An 18,879-nucleotide genomic window follows, 5' to 3' on the forward strand; every position below is an offset into this window, starting at 1 on the left:
TCAGCTCCCAGACTACTGTGCTGGGCATCACAACATGGGGAATAGATGGCCAGCCCTCTGTGGAGAAAGAGGTGGTTAGGGACTATTTAGAAAAGCTGGACGTGCACAAGTCCATGGGGCCGGAGAGTTGCATCCGAAAGTGCTAAAGGAATTGGCGGCTGTGATTGCAGAGCCATTGGCCATTATCTTTGAAAACTCGTGGCGAACGGGGGAAGTCCCGGATGACTGGAAAAAGGCTGATGTAGTGCCAATCTTTAAAAAAGGGAAAAAGGAGGATCCTGGGAACTACAGGCCAGTCAGCCTCACCTCAGTCCCTGGAAAAATCATGGAGCAGGTCCTCAAAGAATCAATCCTGAAGCACTTACATGAGAGGAAAGTGATCAGGAACAGTCAGCATGGATTCACAAAGGGAAGGTCATGCCTGACTAATCTAATCGCCTTCTATGATGAGATTACTGGTTCTGTGGATGAAGGGAAAGCAGTGGATGTATTGTTTCTTGACTTTAGCAAAGCTTTTGACACGGTCTCCCACAGTATTCTTGTCAGCAAGTTAAAGAAGTATGGGCTGGATGAATGCACTATAAGGTGGGTAGAAAGTTGGCTAGATTGTCGGGCTCAACGGGTAGTGATCAATGGCTCCATGTCTAGTGGCAGCCGGTGTCAAGTGGAGTGCCCCAAGGGTCGGTCCTGGGGCCGGTTTTGTTCAATATCTTCATAAATGATCTGGAGGATGGTGTGGATTGCACTCTCAGCAAATTTGCGGATGATACTAAACTGGGAGGAGTGGTAGATACGCTGGAGAGCAGGGATAGGATACAGAGGGACCTAGACAAATTGGAGGATTGGGCCAAAAGAAATCTGATGAGGTTCAATAAGGATAAGTGCAGGGTCCTGCACTTAGGACGGAAGAACCCAATGCAAAGCTACAGACTAGGGACTGAATGGCTAGGCAGCAGTTCTGCGGAAAAGGACCTGGGGTGACAGTGGACGAGAAGCTGGATATGAGTCAGCAGTGTGCCCTTGTTGCCAAGAAGGCCAATGGCATTTTGGGATGTATAAGTAGGGGCATAGCGAGCAGATCGAGGGACGTGATCGTTCCCCTCTATTCGACATTGGTGAGGCCTCATCTGGAGTACTGTGTCCAGTTTTGGGCCCCACACTACAAGAAGGATGTGGATAAATTGGAGAGAGTCCAGCGAAGGGCAACAAAAATGATTAGGGGTCTGCAACACATGACGTATGAGGAGAGGCTGAGGGAACTGGGATTGTTTAGTCTTCAGAAGAGAAGAATGAGGGAGGATTTGATAGCTGCTTTCAACTACTTGAGAGGTGGTTCCAGAGAGGATGGTTCTAGACTATTCTCAGTGGTAGAAGAGGACAGGACAAGGAGTAATGGTCTCAAGTTGCAGTGGGGGAGGTTTAGGTTGGATTTAGGAAAAACTTTTTCACTAGGAGGGTGGTGAAACACTGGAATGCGTTACCTAGGGAGGTGGTAGAATCTCCTTCCTTAGAAGTTTTTAAGGTCAGGCTTGACAAAGCCCTGGCTGGGATGATTTAATTGGGGATTGGTCCTGCTTTGAGCAGGGGGTTGGACTAGATGACCTCCTGAGGTCCCTTCCAACCCTGATATTCTATGATACTATGATTCTATGATTCTAAAATATGGTACACCATCCTGCAAGTGTGACTTACATCTCTTTTGTAGACTCATTATTATTAAACTAATCTTAACTGACTTACCTCACTGCATATATATATATATATACCTGTTTAATGCAGTATATACTCTGGATTGTATAATAGAGCTGGTCAAACTTTTTGACAAAAATAGGGACAAATTTTTCACCAAAAAATTGTGAAAAATTCCTCCATTTTTATCATCTCTACTGTAAGTCCTTTGAGTCAGGGATTGTATATTCAGTATAGATGTCTCCAGTATCTAGCACAATGGGACTCTGATTCCTCATTGGACAATTCAGATATTAAATACTAATAATATGAAAACAGATATGGTGGAATAGTTTTGAGAGCTGGTAGTGTGGAACAAAACCAAGATACTGAGGTAACTCATATACATCTCCTAATTTTTATTTTTTAATTAATTTTTCATTCCAGGAATATCTGGGTCAAATGTAAAAATGAACCAACTTGGTTAGCTCTAACTTTGGACTTTTTTACTTTTTCACTGCTTAGCAGCAGGTTTAATTAAAAAAAAACATAAAAATTGTAAATTATTATCACCAATTCACCCTCTTTCTTCCTTGGCTTTTATTTTGTAGCAGATAGCTGTGGAACATGAGAGTTTTAAAACTTTAGAATATGTTTATAATAATGATTTAATTAAAATTAATCAGGAAAGCACATTATCATCAGATAATTCACTAATTGTTAAAAATGGCATTTTGTCTTCTCCTCAGGATACTTTACATTGTAATACAACTCATTAACTTTACAATGGCTACTTTGCTAGGCAATAACACTTAAAGAGGATCTATAGGTATATAATTATTCAATCATATTCAAATTAATTGTTTGATAAAGAAAGATTTAGGCCCTGATCCTGCAAAGATTATGGGACTATACACATGCTTAAAGTAAAGAAGTTTTGTAATTTTTTTTCCAGAATTGGGGCTTTATTTTGTAACAATTTTAAACTGCTCAATGCTGAAAATTATTTCAGGTTTCCAGCCCTATGATCTGCTATAACATTTCCCTTAAAACAAACAAACAAAAAAAACCCTAAATGTTTTAAGACCATTAGTAATACACACTTTCTGCATTTTACATGACAATTCAAGTTCTTTAAGATACATTTGTAGACAGCATGCTCCAAGTTTTCTATTTCCTAGTATAGTCATTTTTTTTCTTGTTTGTATTAATTAACAAAAGGCATCAGAACCAGATGTAGTTCAGTGTGCAGTTCAGAATCTTCATATTAAGAATGGAATTTGAGGTGATTGCTTCCCAGATACACGTGCACTGAATAGCCCATCTTTAAAAGATAATATTTGCTGCAAGACTTCCATGTTCCTATAATAACACCATCCAATCTCCTATTCATGGTATATATCTGCTCAATAGAAAGTTTTTCTCAATTATTCTGGAGATCCTTAATGCCCTCACATATGTTCAAAATGACCCCAGTGCAAACATACACTTCAAACCTCCTAACTAAATCTGACACCCAATTTACTTCCCTAATCTTAAAAAAGAACACCTTTGCAAAGTTTCAATTAATTAGATCTGTGATTGGTTAATATCTAGAACACCTGAGACTGTGCTTATCTAGCTCATCACATCATTAGTCCAAAGAAAATGTTGATGAGTCCCTGAATGTTCAAGGATGGACTATAAAGACTTATGGTTTACAATTGTGATTTGCTGTGGGGTTTTCTTTTCTGAGAGAGAAAGAGGGGGAGGTTGTTTGTTCTGAAAACTGGGAAGGTTGTGGGCCTTCCAGAGGCTTCATTTCGCTCTGGGTACTTTTCCAAGAGCTTGGTTTATTCAGGCATCTACATGCACTTTAGAAGGAATCCTTCTAAAAGATATACTGACTGAAACCTGTAGTACAACAGGGAAGTATAGAACTCCCTCTTAGATTACTATCACATGAGAGTATCCATTATACTTGCTTCAGACTTCCTTGCACACTAACATTAAGTTATTATTGCATTGGACTTCTGACTACAATGGCAGGTCAGAGTTTAAAAATGATTGACTTATCAAAGCAGCAAAAGGACAATTGAGATAACAGAGAAATCTGTCCATCAGTTGAGGGTTTTGCTTTATATTCTTTGCTCAGTATAACTTTTGAAAGAATAATAATGGTGACTTGTTCAGGACTCACTGCTTTCAACATTTTGTCATGGAATGAAGGTAAGTCTGTTATTACAGAAGAGATCTGGTTTCAGCAAAATACGTTTACCTACCTTCATGTTTGAACAATAGGAAAATAGTGGTGGGCCATCAGGACAAGTGAGATCCACAGCTGACATTAAACAACAGAAGGCAGTCTGGAAAACAAGGGAAACTAGATGTTTTGTACAACCATAAGGAAGAATATATGCAAGGTGAAGAAAATAATAACATCTGTCTTAAATACACTAGCGGTAAAACAGGAACACTCTGTACCACTCACAGTTTTAAGCTCTGACACTTGGCCCCCTGAAGGAAAGATCCAAATAGTAAACAGTCAGAACAACAAGCAATCTGCCCATTACAGTTTGCTATCCTCATGATGTCTCCTTAATTATAACTACAAGAGCAAGTATGCTGAAAAGCAAGTAAAACATGCTCCAAACTTGACCCAGCTCTGAGTTTCAAATGCATATTTACAATAAAGATTAATCTCTTTTTGAGGAGCTAATCAGCTGTGGTGATATTAAAAAAACAAAACGAAAAGCCAGACACCAGCATGGTAATAAAAATAGAAATATCTGTTTCAAATTTCCTTAAGCAACTAGTTTTGTGCATTTAATTTTGTGCATATTAAGATCATGACTAACAGCTCAATCATTAACAGTGCCAATTTGAGGGAAGCCAATGTATTTCAAGACCAACTTTCCACACCTCCCTTGATCCTAGAGATGCATGGGGCCAAACACAAACTCCAACACAACATAGAGCAGACTAAAGGCTCTGTTCACTTATTATCAAATGAGACTGAAGGGAGCTGGTGTACAGCTAATTACACCTGCATATCAGAGAAATTTTCAACTAGTCATTTAGGATAAGCTTAAAATCCCTTTATGCTGCTCTGGTTGCACAAAAGGACCTTAGCAGGGTCAAGAATTGCCCTTACTATTTAGAAGTTTGCCAGTTTTCTCCAGCTGAGGATCTGGCCTTTAATCTCAAGGTATGTTATACTGTATTATATTGCAAAAGGAGACTATACCATGCTATGTTTTTCAAGGATTCTCAAAGTTTTCATGTTTGAGGAATTTTGTAATTCAAAGTATGGACAAATCTCATTGATTCTCTCAAGAGAAATCCTAATTGTAAAGTACTCGTAGTACTCCAGCCTGTTATTGAATTAATTAAAGCTGGTCAAACACTGAGAAAAAAAAATAATCATTACAGAAAGCTGATGAAAACCATTACATTTGCTGAATATTGTGCCCACTTCCAGCATTAATGAAAACTCAGTAGTCCCAACATAAGGGTACTGTTACCCTTTCTCACTTAGTGAATTATACTGCTTACCTGTAATGGACGTATTGCACTCTTGGCAAAATTCTTAATTCTAATACTCATCTATGTCTTTTCACTCTCTTCACTGAAAAGTTAATACAAGTGCATTCTGTTTACAAAACCGGTGCTGTGTGTGTACACTGGACAGTACTGAGCAATGAAAAAAAGTGTACCCCTTTCAGTCACTGTCTAAAGCTGGGAAATAACACCTCTAAGCCATGCTGTGACAAATTGAAACTTTCCTGGAGAATCATATTAATTCCACAAGGGAAAAAAAGGGGATAAAAATAATAATGGAGGTACAGTACTACTTCTCTGGAATCTATTTAAGCAGTAATCCTCTAAAATGAGTGTATACCAACTGATTTGTCAGCTATCACATCAGCAATCTGTTCATTAACTGTGAAAAACAGGAGCCTCGAGGAGATTAAGACTAATCTAAGATTTATTTTATATTATTATTTATTGTAAGTGTCATCTGTGCACCTTCTTCAGGATGACAGTTCTCAGCTAAAGGGCACTGATGGAACATTTGATAAGAGTTTTTCTGAAAGAATTAATGCAGTTTTATTGCATCTGTTTAGCAGGTATTCAGTTGTGTGTCTCTCTCTCACACACACACACACAAAACAGCAATCTGTTATCACCCAGGTTAATAAAACATATATTCAGCTTCCACACTGAGGAAGCCACTGCCACCTTGGATTACCTGAAAAGTTTTTTCACTGAGTTTTTTTACTGTTTGGAAACAGGCATTCTGTGAACTGAAACAGTAAAGGTCAGAGACAATATTCATGATCCAGGAACATGGATCATTTAGAAAAGGGAAAATAAACATTTCCAGCCAAACAGAAAAAAAAAATGGTTAAAATAACAGAAGTAAAATGGAGTTACATCTCTTTTTGTAATGACTATCTACAGTAGGCAAGACATTCTGCTGAATTAAAGGTGAAAATGAAAAATGTATCCTTATTCATCAACTCTTAGAAAGTACTCAGCTTCTATATAGCCATTCTCTTTTATATTTATATAAATGCCAAGGGTACTAGCAAGAGCAGTTAATCTTACAGGTAGGAATGATAGGACTCTGAATATGTGGGATTTTACAAAATCTATGTATAGTTTGGAGAATAAATTGCAGAGGCTGTATTCTTATAAAGAGAAGAATCTTTGTTTTATGACCTCTGTTTATAGTATAAATTATGATTGATGTTTAATGTCCCTTTATTCACAAAAACTGAAACCAGTTCCAGTGACATATAAGAAACAAGTACTAGAGGAACTCACTCTTTGTAGTACTAGCTTATCTCACCTCACCCTCGGAAAAGCTTGAAATGTATATTTAAGATGATGCATTTCCATATGCTTCAGGACCATGCAATTTTTCCACCAGCCCTACCATCACATCCCTGAAGTCCCTACCTCCCTATCATTTCAGACTTCTCTCTGTCCTCCTCAGTTCAGTGCAGTCAATGTCACCGGTTAGAAATTGCTTTGAAATTGAATTTTTTTTTCAATTTCACCTCTGATGTCTCTTGACATGTGTTCCAGTTATCTTCCCATTTCTCCTCTCTCATCAATCGTTGCCTTTACTTAGTCAATCTTGTCTTCTTCCTGCCGAGTGACGCTAGCAACTCATACCTTTCTCCAGTAGAGATTACATATAGATTATACACTTGAGTTCTACCTACTCTTGACACTTTCAGGAGTTTGTGGCATACTAGCAGGTCAGCCATCTTTGATTTGAAGGAAAAGCCCACTGCCAATACAACAAGCAAAAGGGAATGCAAGAAATATAGTAATACTTACATAATTGAAGACATATATGTAAATGGCAATGCTTTATTTTATAGAAAATACAACATTTTTCTACTTTCAAAACATTTTAATGCATGTTTCAAAAAATGAGTAGTGTTCAATTATTAATAATACCACCTAGTGTTACTATAGAGTCCTCTCCAAAGCTCTTAAATATTATGGAAGGACTTAATCACCAAACAAAAAAGAAAGTGTCATGAAAAATAGAAAAGAATCATCCCAATTAATGTGTATATTTTCTTATTTAAAGCATTCGTATGCACTGCAGTTGAAATACTTGACCCAAAATCAATATGCATCATCATTTCCCTATCATAGCATATTAAACACTATATGCTGGGTGTTGGGAACTCAAAGAAATTCAGTCCAGAAACATACAGAACCAAGTATAGAAGCTTGGAATGACTGCCAGTATGAGAACCACAGTACCTGGAATCTTGTCTTGCCATCTTATCCTCATCAGTTTCCTCAGACAGCCCATGTGAAAATGATTCAGCTTCATAGCATGCCATCTGTACATTGTCCAAGTTTTGCATGCATACATCAGAACAATATTTACCTCAGAGCCACTCAAAATGGCTTTCTTGTATCAGAGTCATACTTTAAAAAATCCCAAATCCTTTGACCCAGACCTGAGTAGTATCCAGGAAACACGCAATGCAACTCAGAGGGGTGGTACAAATGTCCTGATTAGGTTAAGACTTGATTTTGAGCCATCTGATCCCTGGGTTCCTCTAGTTTTACAGTCTGTCAATGGCACCTCTTCCTATAGATGATCCTCTATTCCCATAAATGTGTGTATGGGTAGGAGAGGCATGATATATTAAACCAGTTCTCTGCCTTTGGAAAATCCCCCTATATTGTGGTGGATCTTCTTGTAGTTGGCAATACCAGGTGTAGAGCTTCTTTAGATAATCAACAATCATCTATTGATCAACTGCCCCAGATTGATATCAAAATATCTCTTGCTGACTGAAATGCTGACTGAAACTGTGAAAGCTATTGACCTGCTGTCAAATGGTAAAGCACCTGGAGCAGATGCTATACCAGCAGAAGTCTGCAGATTGGAGGCTTGCACATGGCTCTGAAACTGATTGAATTTTTCCAGTCAATGTGGACTCAAGGAACTATACCTTAGGAGTATAAGGATGCATGCATCATCCACTTGTACTAGTGGAAAGGAAACAAGACAATCCTGCAACAACTATCAGAGTGTCTCCTTGTTGTCAATAGCCAGCAAAATTCTCGCCAGAATTCTGCTAAATCACCTTGTGCCACACATTGAACTCCTGGCTTCAGAGTCAGTGTGGCTTCAGGAAAGGACGTGGGACCATAGACATGGTGTTTGCAGCTCTTCAAGTTCAGGAGAAATGCCAGGAACAGAACTCCAACCTGTATATGACTCATTGACTTGACAAAAGCATTTGATACAGTCAGTAGGAAGGGCCTTTGGAAGATCATGGCAAAATTCAGTTGCCTGGATAAATTCACCGCAGTGGTTCAGCAATTCCATGATGGCATGCTCGCTTGTATTGTGGACAATGGTGAGTCATCTGAACCATTCTCAGTCACCAATGGAGTCAAGCAGGGCTGTGTGTTGGCCCCAACCCTCTTCAGTATGATGTTCTCTGCTATGCTTAAAGATGCGTTTCGTGACTGTGACACCAGGATTGGCATCAGATACAGGACTGATGGCAAGCTCTTCAATTTGAGGGGAATATAGGTGAAGATGAAGATACAGTAAGTGACTGTTCCTGATCTTCTGTTTGCCAATGACTGTTCCCTGCATGCCAAATCTGAGTCTGACATGCAGCAGAGTATGGACTATTTCTCTTCAGCTTGTGACAATAGTTTGATCTGATAATTAACATCAAGAAGACAGAAGTGATTTACCAGCCTGCACCAGGAAAGCTTTACGTAGAGCCTACTATCACAGTGAAAGGCAAAAGCAAGTCTGGTCTTCAGCAGAATACATGCAAATGTGTGAGAGCATAGAGGCATTAGTCAACAAACAAAACTAAAGGTCTAGAAAGCCATCATGTTGCCAACTCTGATGTATGCATGCAAAACCTGGATGATGTGCAGATGCCATGCTATGAAACTGAATCATTTTCACATGGTCTGTCTGAGGAGACTGATGGGGATGAGATGGCAAGACAAAGTTCCAGGTACTAAAGTTCTCATACTGGCAGGCATTCCAAGCATCTATACTCTGTTGATGAAATCACAGATGAGATGGGAAGGCCATGTCACCAGAATGTCAGATGAGCGACTGCCAAAGAAGATCTTTTACAGTAAGCTAAATTAGAGAAAGCATTTTCAGAGAGGCCAGAAGAAACATTTCAAGGACTTCCTCGAGTTATCCTTGTGGTGTTTCAACATAAACCCAGAGTTTTGGGAAGATATTGCTCATGATCATTTTACCTGGGGAAGACTCATCAATATTAGAGCTACAGTCAATGAGCAGAGAAGAGCTACTGAGGCAGAGCAGAAGAGCCAGCAGTGTAAATCTCACAACAGCAGCATGTCTGCTGTTAAAATCAAGTAACCTATAGCGGCATCTCTTGTTCAGTGTGTCACAGACCATTCAAAGCTCAAATTGGCCTGACCAGCCACTCACATGTACACAGAAACTAAACCAACCAGTGATGTCATGGTCATTTTCAAACTGGAAGGATGAACAACAGAGCTGCTTTGTCCTGTCAGCAGTGAGTAAAGCGGTCTTAAGGTAGGCTTTTATTTTTCATGGTGTTCCTTCAGTGGCGTTGGTCTCTAAATACTTTAGTATTTGCATATCAACATCCCAGGAGTATTCTGCTTCCTGTGACTGATTTTTGGAGAATGGTTTAAATTACTTGTCATATTTCTTCTTGATTAATTTAAGAAAACTAGTATACCTTCAACTTCTTTGGCACTAGAGAGAGAAATGTCAAAAGGAGCACCAGCTATTTAAACAGAGTGGCACTGACTGCAAATAATTTAAAATTTCTCTTGTATGCCCAGAGTGATTCTGAAGCACTGCCCTCCTTCTCATCTTAGCACATTTTGTGACTCAAAGTGGAACTGTAATGCTCAGTGTTCCTTTTATAACACCCAAGCGTCCTTTACTTGTCCCTACTTCCTGTATTTACAACAGGTATTGGGCTTTACCACACATATTTAGCAGGGATGAGGAGGAAGGAAATTTTGGACTTGAGAACAAGCCAAGTTCCGGGGGTTGGCACAGGGACACCGCGGTGTCAGAAAAGAAGAATCCTTTGCCAACCAGTCCATAGAGTGGCACTAGAGCTGCACCTTGGCGACAGGTTAACGTATTAGGGAGTAAATGGGGGGAAGCACAGCTCTCTTTCTTCTGCCTAAAGCAGGTGAGCCATTGGTCCCTCTATGCCCAGGGGAGGCTATATAAATCTTCTCCTTCCAGTCTGAGTCTCATCTCATGCCCAGATTAGCAGGTGTCCAGTGCAGGTATTCATTCCAGATGGATCTGATTTCCTGACAAACCAGAATTAGAAGTGGACTTATGCCTGGTCTACACTACGAGTTTATGTCGGATTTAGCAGCATTAAATCCAAATTAACCCTGCACCCGTCCACACAACGAAGCCATTTTTTCGACATAAAGGGCTCTTAAAACCGATTTCTGTACTCCTCCCCAAAGAGGGGATTAGCGCTGAAATCGACATCACCGAATCGAATTAGGGTTAGTGTGGACGCAATTCGAAGGTATTGGCCTCCGGGAGCTATCCCACAGTGCACCATTGTGACCTCTCTGGACAGCACTCTGAACTCGGATGCACTGGCCAGGTGTACAGGAAAAGCCCCAGGAACTTTTGAATATCATTTCCTGTTTGGCCAGGTGAGCTCATCAGCACAGGTAACCATGCAGTCCCAGAATCGAAAAAGAGCTCCAGCATGGACCGAACAGGAGGTACTGGATCTGATCACTGTATGGGGAGAAAGAAAAGGAGTACTTGTGGCATCCTAGAGACTAACCAATTTATTTGAGCATAAGCTTTCATGAGCTACAGCTCACTTCATCAGATGCATACTGTGGAAAGTGTAGAAGATCTTTTTATATACACAAAGCATGAAAAAATACCTCCTCCCACCCCACTCTCCTGCTGGTAATAGCTTATCTAAAGTGATCACTCTCCTTACAATGTGTATGATAATCAAGGTGGGCCATTTCCAGCACAAATCCAGGGTTTAACAAGAACGTCTGGGGGAGGGGGGGTAGGAAAAGACAAGGGGAAATAGGTTACCTTGCATAATGACTTAGCCACTCCCAGTCTCTATTCAAGCCTAAGTTAATTGTATCCAATTTGCAAATGAATTCCAATTCAACAGTTTCTCGCTGGAGTCTGGATTTGAAGTTTTTTTGTTGTAATATCACAACTTTCATGTCTGTAATCGTGTGACCAGAGAGATTGAAGTGTTCTCCAACTGGTTTATGAATGTGATAATTCTTGACATCTGATTTGTGTCCATTTATTCTTTTACATAGAGGCTGTCCAGTTTGACCAATGTACATGGCAGAGGGACATTGCTGGCACATGATGGCATATATCACATTGGTGGATGTGCAGGTGAATGAGCCTTTGATAGTGTGGCTGATGTTATTAGGCCCTGTGATGGTGTCCCCTGAATAGATATGTGGGCACAGTTGGCAACGGGCTTTGTTGCAAGGATAGGTTCCTGGGTTAGTGGTTCTGTTGTGTGGTATGTGGTTGCTGATGAGTATTTGCTTCAGGTTGAGTAGCTGTCTGTAGGCAAGGACTGGCCTGTCTCCCAAGATCTGTGAGAGTGTTGGGTCATCCTTGCCATGCTATCAGAACTACGTTCCAAAAGACGAAAAGCCAAAACATTTCAAAAAATCTCAGAGGCCATGAGGGACAGAGGCTACATAAGGGACGCAACACAGTGCCATGTGAAACTTAAGGAGCTGAGACAAGCTTACCAGAAAACCAAAGAATCAAACGGATGCTCCGGGACAGAGCCCCAGACATGCTGCTTCTACGCTGAGCTGCATGCAATTCTAGGGGGGGCCGCCACTACTACCCTACCCCTGTCCGTGAACTCCGAGGATGGGGTACTTTCTGCCATGCCTGAGGATTTTGCAGATGGGGAAGATGATGAGGAGGAGGACAAGCTTGGGGAGAGCACACAGCAAACCGTTCTCCCCGACAGCCAGGATCTTTTTATCATCCTGGCTGAAATACCCTCCCAACCCAACAAAGCCAGAGAAGGGACCTCTGGTGAGTGTACCTTCTTAAATATAATACGTTATGAAAACAAGCATTTTTTAATGATTAAGTAGCTCTGAGGACTTGGGATGCATTCGTGACCAGTACCACTACTGGAAAAGTCTGTTAATGTGTCTGGGGATGGAATGGAAATCTTCCAGTGACATTTCCATGAAGCTCTCCTGGAGGTACTCTAAAAGCCTTTGCAGAAGGTTTCTGAGGAGAGCAGCCTTATTCCGTCCTCCGTGGTAGGACACTTTACCATGCCATGCTAGTAGCAAGTAATCTGGTATCATTGCATGACAAAGCCTGGCAGCGTATGGTCCTGGATCTTTGCTGACATTCAAGCAACATCCGTTCTTTATCTCTCTGTGTTATCCTCAGGAGAGTGATATCGTTCATGGTAACCTGATTTAAATAGGAGAATTTAATTAAGGGGACATTCAGAGGTGCCCATTCCTACTGGGCTGTTTGCCTGGGGCTGAAAAGAAATCCTCCCCACAGCTAGCCATGCGGTGGTGGTGGCAGTGGCCGGGGTGGGGGGGGGGGCATTGGCGCCGAGCTGTTCGCGTTTGGCTAGCAGGGATCTTCCCTGATACCAGCCAGGCAGTGGGGGGAGGAAAAAAGTGATCATCCCAGAGAATTGGATGGGGGGAGGGGTTTAGTTTGGTTTCTGCTGCTGCACGTTAACAGGAGAACTGCAGCACTAAATGGCCAACTCAACGGGCTTTGTTTGGTATGGGAAAGGAGGGCACTGCTGTTATGAAGATTGCAGAAGCCGAAAGACTATGGCTTACCATGGCCACCTGCAAGCCAAATTCTGTTGCCCGGCACTCCGTGTGTGATCTCTAACTCCAAAGCAGCAGGCACTCAATATAAGATGCAAAATGTGACCTTGTACCAAAATCACATGTGCTATGTAATGTCAATAGTGTTGTTCACCATGAAAGAGTACAGTCATTGTTCTGTAAAATGTATCTTTTTAAATACTTCACTCCCTTTTTTTCCTCCAGCAGCTGCAAATGTTTCAAGCCTCCCTGCTCCGTCCCAAAGGCTGTCTCAGATAAGGTGGCGAAAAAAATGCATGTGCCATGAAATGTTCTCTGAGCTCATGCAATCGTCCAGCACTGACAGAGCTGTGTGGAGGGACACAATAGCAGAGTACAGGACAGTGGTCAATGAATGTGAGGAGAGGTGGCAGCAGGAAGATAGAGGAGGCATGAGGCAACGCTGGGGCTACTGCGGGATCAAACGGACATGCTCCGGCATCTGGTGGAGGTTCATGAACAGCAGCAGGATCACAGACAGCCGCTTCAGCCCTTGCTTAACTGCCCTCCCTCTTCCCCAAGTTCCATCGCCTCCTCACCCAGACGCCCAAGAACGCAGGGCTGGGGGAGGCTCCGGGCACCCAACCACTCCACCCCAGTGGACAGCCCAAGCAACAGAAGGTTGGCATTCAACAAGTTTTCAAGTGGCCTTTTCCTTCCCTCCTACCCTCCTCCCATACCCCACCCAGGCTACCTTGTGAGTTATCTCCCTATTTTTATAATCAATTAATAAAGAATACATGTTTTTTAAACGTTAGTGACTTTATTTCCTTTGCAAGCAAGCTGTGATCGAAGGGAAGAGGGCAGGTGGCTTAAAGGGAATTTAGCAGCAACCAAGGGGGCGGGTTTTCATCAAGGAGAAACAAACAGAAGTGTCACCCAGGACCCTGGCCAGTCATGAAATGGTTTTCAAAGCTTCTCTGATGCGCACCACTTCCTGCTGTGCTCTTCTAACTGCCCTGGTGTCTGGCGGCGTGTATTCAGCGGCCAGGCAATTTGCATCAACCTCCCACCCCGCCATAAACGTCTCCCCCTTACTCTCACAGAGATTGTGGAGCACACAGCAAGCAGCAATAACAATGGGAATACTGGTTTTGCTGAGGTCTGAGCGAGTCAGTAAACTGCGCCAGTGACCCTTTAAATGTCCAAATACAAACTCTACCACCATTCTGCACTTGCTCAGCCTATAGTTGAACTGCTCCATACTACTGTCCAGGGTGCCTGTGTACGGCTTCATGAGCCAGGGCATGAAGGGGTAGGCTGGGTCCCCAAGGATAACTATAGGCATTTCAACATCCCCAACAGTTATTTTCTGGTCTGGGAAGTAAATCCCTTCCTGCATTGTCATCTCCTGGCTGCTCATTAAAAGATGGTGCAGTAGGACTGCCGGTAGGACTGAATCGCCATGGGATGAAACTAAAAGGGTAATGACCTGGCTGAGTCACTCCCATGTTTGCCCACGCACTCATGACCTCATCGAGGTTGGTTAAAAGAGTACCCTGGAATACATCGATGACGGCTACCAGTCATACTGCACTGTCTGCTGCCAAAAGGCAATAAGCTGCTGCTGTGTAGCAATGCAGTACAGCATCTGCCAGCACCCAGGAGACATACGGTGACAGTTAGCTGAGCGGGCTCCATGCTTGCCATGGTATGGCATCTGCACAGGTAACCCAGGAAAAAAGGCGTGAAACGATTATCTGCCATTGCTTTCACAGAGGGAGGGAGGGAAGGGGGGCCTGACGATATGTACCCAGAACCACCTGCGACAATGTTTTAGCCCCATCAGGCATTGGGATTTCTACCCAGAATTCAAATGGGCAGCGGAGACTGCGGGAACTGTGGGATAGCTAACCACAGTGCAACGCTCTGGAAGTCGACGGTTGCCTCGGTACTATGGACGCAGTTCGCCGACTACATGCACTTAGAGCATTTTTGTGGGGACACACACAATCGACTGTATAAAAACGTTTTCTAAAAAAACGACTTCTATAAATTCGACCTAATTTCATAGTGTAGACAAGGCCTTAGAGAGGAAAGCTTCTCCTAAGAAGCTAGAGCTCCTAATACCTGGTACTGTGAAGAGACAAACCCCTTTCCTCAGTCCCTTAACCCGCATACAGGGAAGAGTGGTGGGAATCCTAGCAATTGGCTAGGACCAGCTAAAGAAGGGTGGTGGGCTGATGACAGCACTCCATTAGGTGGAAATGATTAAAAAAGGTATAAGGACCTGTGCTGTTTGAGGCCTGGTCTACACTATGGGGTTAGGTCGAATTTAGCCACGTTAGGTCGATTTAAAAATGACTGGTCCACACAACCAACCCAGTTCCGTCGACCTAAAGGGCTCTTAAAATCAACTTCTGTACTCCTCCCTGGTGAGGGGAGTAGCACTAAAATTGACCCTGCTGGGTCAAATTTGGGGTAGCTTTGACACAAATCGATAGTATTGGCCTCCGGGAGCTATCCCAGAGTGCTCCGTTGTGACCGCTCTGGACAGCACTTTGAAATCTGATGCACTAGCCAGGTACACAGGAAAAGCCCTGGGAACTTTTGAATTTCATTTCTTGTTTGGTCAGTGTGGTGAACTCAACAGCACAGGTGACCATGCAGTCCCCTCAGAATCGCAAACGAGCTCCAGCATGGAGCAAATGGGAGACACTGGATCTGATTGCTGTATGGGGAGAAGCATCTGTGCAGGCTGAACTCCAATCAAAAAGAAGAAATGCAAATATATTTGCCAAAATCTCACAGGGCATGTTGGACAGAGGCTACAACAGGGACACACAGCAGTGCCACGTGAAAGTCAAGGAGCGCAGGCAAGCCTACCAAAAGACAAAGGAGGCAAATGGTCGCCTCGGGTCAGAGCCCCATACATACCGCTTCTGTGCTCAGCTGCATGGCATTCTACCCGGGGGGGACCCTACCACTACCCCACCACTGTCCATGGACACCTCACGCAACAGGGAGGAGGATTTGGGGGAAGAGGAAGAGGAGGAGAAGGAGAATGCACAGCAGGCAAGCACTGAATCTATTCTCCCCAGCAACCAGGAGCCAATACCCTCCCAAGGCGGGATCCCCAACCCTGAAGCCGGAGAAGGCACCTCTGGTAAGTGCACATTTGTAACTACGGTACAGGATTTAAAAGCAATTGTGTTTAATGTTTGATTTGTCCTGAAGAATTGGGATGTTCTCCTGGAGGTACTTTGAAAGCCTTTGCAGAAAGTTTCTGGGGGAGGCTGCCTTATTTCGTCCTCCATGGTAGGACACTACCACACCAGGCCAGTAGCAAGTAGTCTGGAATCATTGCAGCAAAAAGCATGGCAGCAAATGGTTCTGGGTTTTGGTCACATTCAAGCAACATTTGGTCTATATTTTTCTGTGTTAGGCTCAGGAGAGTGATATCATTCATGGTCACCTGGTTGAAATAGGGGAATTTTTGTAAGGGAACAGTAAAAGAACCTTGTTCATGCTGGGCTGTTTGCGTTTGGCTAAAAGGGATCATCCCAGAGAATAGCCACACGGTGGGGTGGGGGTGGGTGTATGCTGCAAATCCACCCGAAAACCACAGCCCCTCCTTTTAAATGTGAAACCCAACCCATTGCTTGCTCTGGGAAAGGAGGACGCTGCAGTTTGAAAACATTCCAACATGTTATGAAGGTGTAAGAAGCCAACCCCACGTACCAAAAGGCTTACCATGGCTGACTAGAAACTGAATTCTGTTGCCCAGCCACATGTGATGTGTCACCATACTGGCAGGCGCTCAATATAAAAGACCCCCGGGGATTTTTGGTACTGGATTTTTGAGGGGTCACATGCCATAATAGGCAGTGCCATCATACCACCCCCTCCATAAACTTATTAAGCTCAGTATTGAAGCCAGTTAATTTTTTTGCCCACTGCTTCTCTTGGCTGTTCCAGAACTTCACTCCTCTGAAGTTTAGAAACTTTCACCTAATTTCAAGCCTAAACTTGTAGATGGCCAGTTCCCAAATGAGTTAAGCTAATAAAGTTGCAGTATAATTAAACCACATCCTTTGTGTCTTGTCTTTCTTCCCACATATCTGGGACAATAATGTAATAGTATGATTTACTAATCCAAACCCCTGTTTATATTAATTCACGCAGAGGTCTGTCAGTATTTATAAAAATGGGATCTACAGTGAACAGGATATATACATTGCTCCATGTGGTGGCTGTATATTTCTGTGCTTAAAATGGTACATGGTACTGCCATCACTGTGCAGTGGCAAATTGTGAGTTTTCAGTTGCATGCAACATGTACAGCTGTGGCCGCCTTTCTCTTTCATGACATTATTTTTCCTTTGAATTTGTCACTGAATCTTCACTTTGTTTCAGTGCACTGGAGACATGAATTTTGTAAAAATGTTTTATATCTAGGACCACAAAAAGAGAGAGAGAGAAGTAAAAGAAATCACTAAGAATATAAATGGGAAAATAATTTAGGATCAGTGAGTCAATATGAGACATGGTTGATTTATTTTAATATTGCAGTAATTCTGTACAATGGGAACTCAAACCACACAATACACTACTATCTCTCTTTGCTTTCATCTTATTTTATGGTAAGGAGATAAATGATTTGCTTCATCAGTTTAACTTTCATGAAGTAATGAAATGAAATTAGAAGGGGCTTTTTTGGGGGTGCGAGGAGGGAGTTAAGTCTAATTTCACTCTCCCACCCTCTGCTTTCTGATTTTCCTCTCCATTCCTTTCACCTGCTAACAATTCTTTTTTTATATCTTGATTTTACTGCTCTTTCCCTTTCCTCCTTCTACTCCTTCTTGCTACTCTCAGTTTATCTTCTTACCCATTGTTAACTATACATGGGGGGGGCTGTAATATCACCATTAAACATGGCATCAGACTACATCCAATAATTGCACAGTTGAAGAGAGAAAACAGAAATTGAACTGAACCAAACATGTCCATCACCTCTACCCAGCCTTTGGGGAACATTGGCTCTGGATCTAGATTGAAACATTGCAGCTGCCTTGACTTGATGATGGCTTGAGGCAAACCTTCTGAATCTGAACATATTAAAACTTGTTGGGAATTCAGATCTAGATCTTAACTTCAGAACTCTCTCGAGCTAAAACTAGGTGTGTCTTCTTCCTTTGATGCAAGTGTACTGCTTTCATTTGCTCCCAGGGGAATTAGATGCACATTTCAGGAGTTGATACATCTCCCTGTTGATACATCTCCCTTTTAATAATTGCTGTACTTGTTCACAACCACAAACTAACCCTCTTTTCCAACAAAGGTACGTGACAGCCAATCACAGAAACTTTAGAAATATCCAAACATATATAATTCATGACAATTAAAGCACTAGCAATAGGGAATGCTACTCTCCATTTTAAATAATGGCCAATTTTTAATTGTATTATATTCTTTTCAGTAAGAACATCTAATTAAGGCATTTGTTAAAGTTGTGTAATGTTAAGCTAACAGGGAGAGTCTAATGGAGTTCTATTGGAATTTTTCCATTAAATTAACCTTATGGATTTTTAATGGATGTCTTAATTAGCTGTTGTTATTAACAGGGATGATGCACATATAAAAATCAGGCCCAATGTGTGCAGAATGCCTCATTAGCACTCACTGAGGGATGTTGACAAAAATGCCTCACTCTACCTAATGCATAGAAGCTGACTTCCATTTACACAGACATAAACACACAAAGATACACACACACAAAAACAGCGTTTCCTTTTTTAAAAAACTGCTTACAGATATTGGTCCAATGTATGTTGTCATTTATACCAATGCAACCTCATTAAA

The sequence above is a fragment of the Lepidochelys olivacea genome (assembly GCF_965140295.1).
Source record: "Lepidochelys olivacea isolate rLepOli2 genome assembly, chromosome: 5".
NCBI classification, from domain to species: Eukaryota; Metazoa; Chordata; order Testudines; family Cheloniidae; genus Lepidochelys; species Lepidochelys olivacea.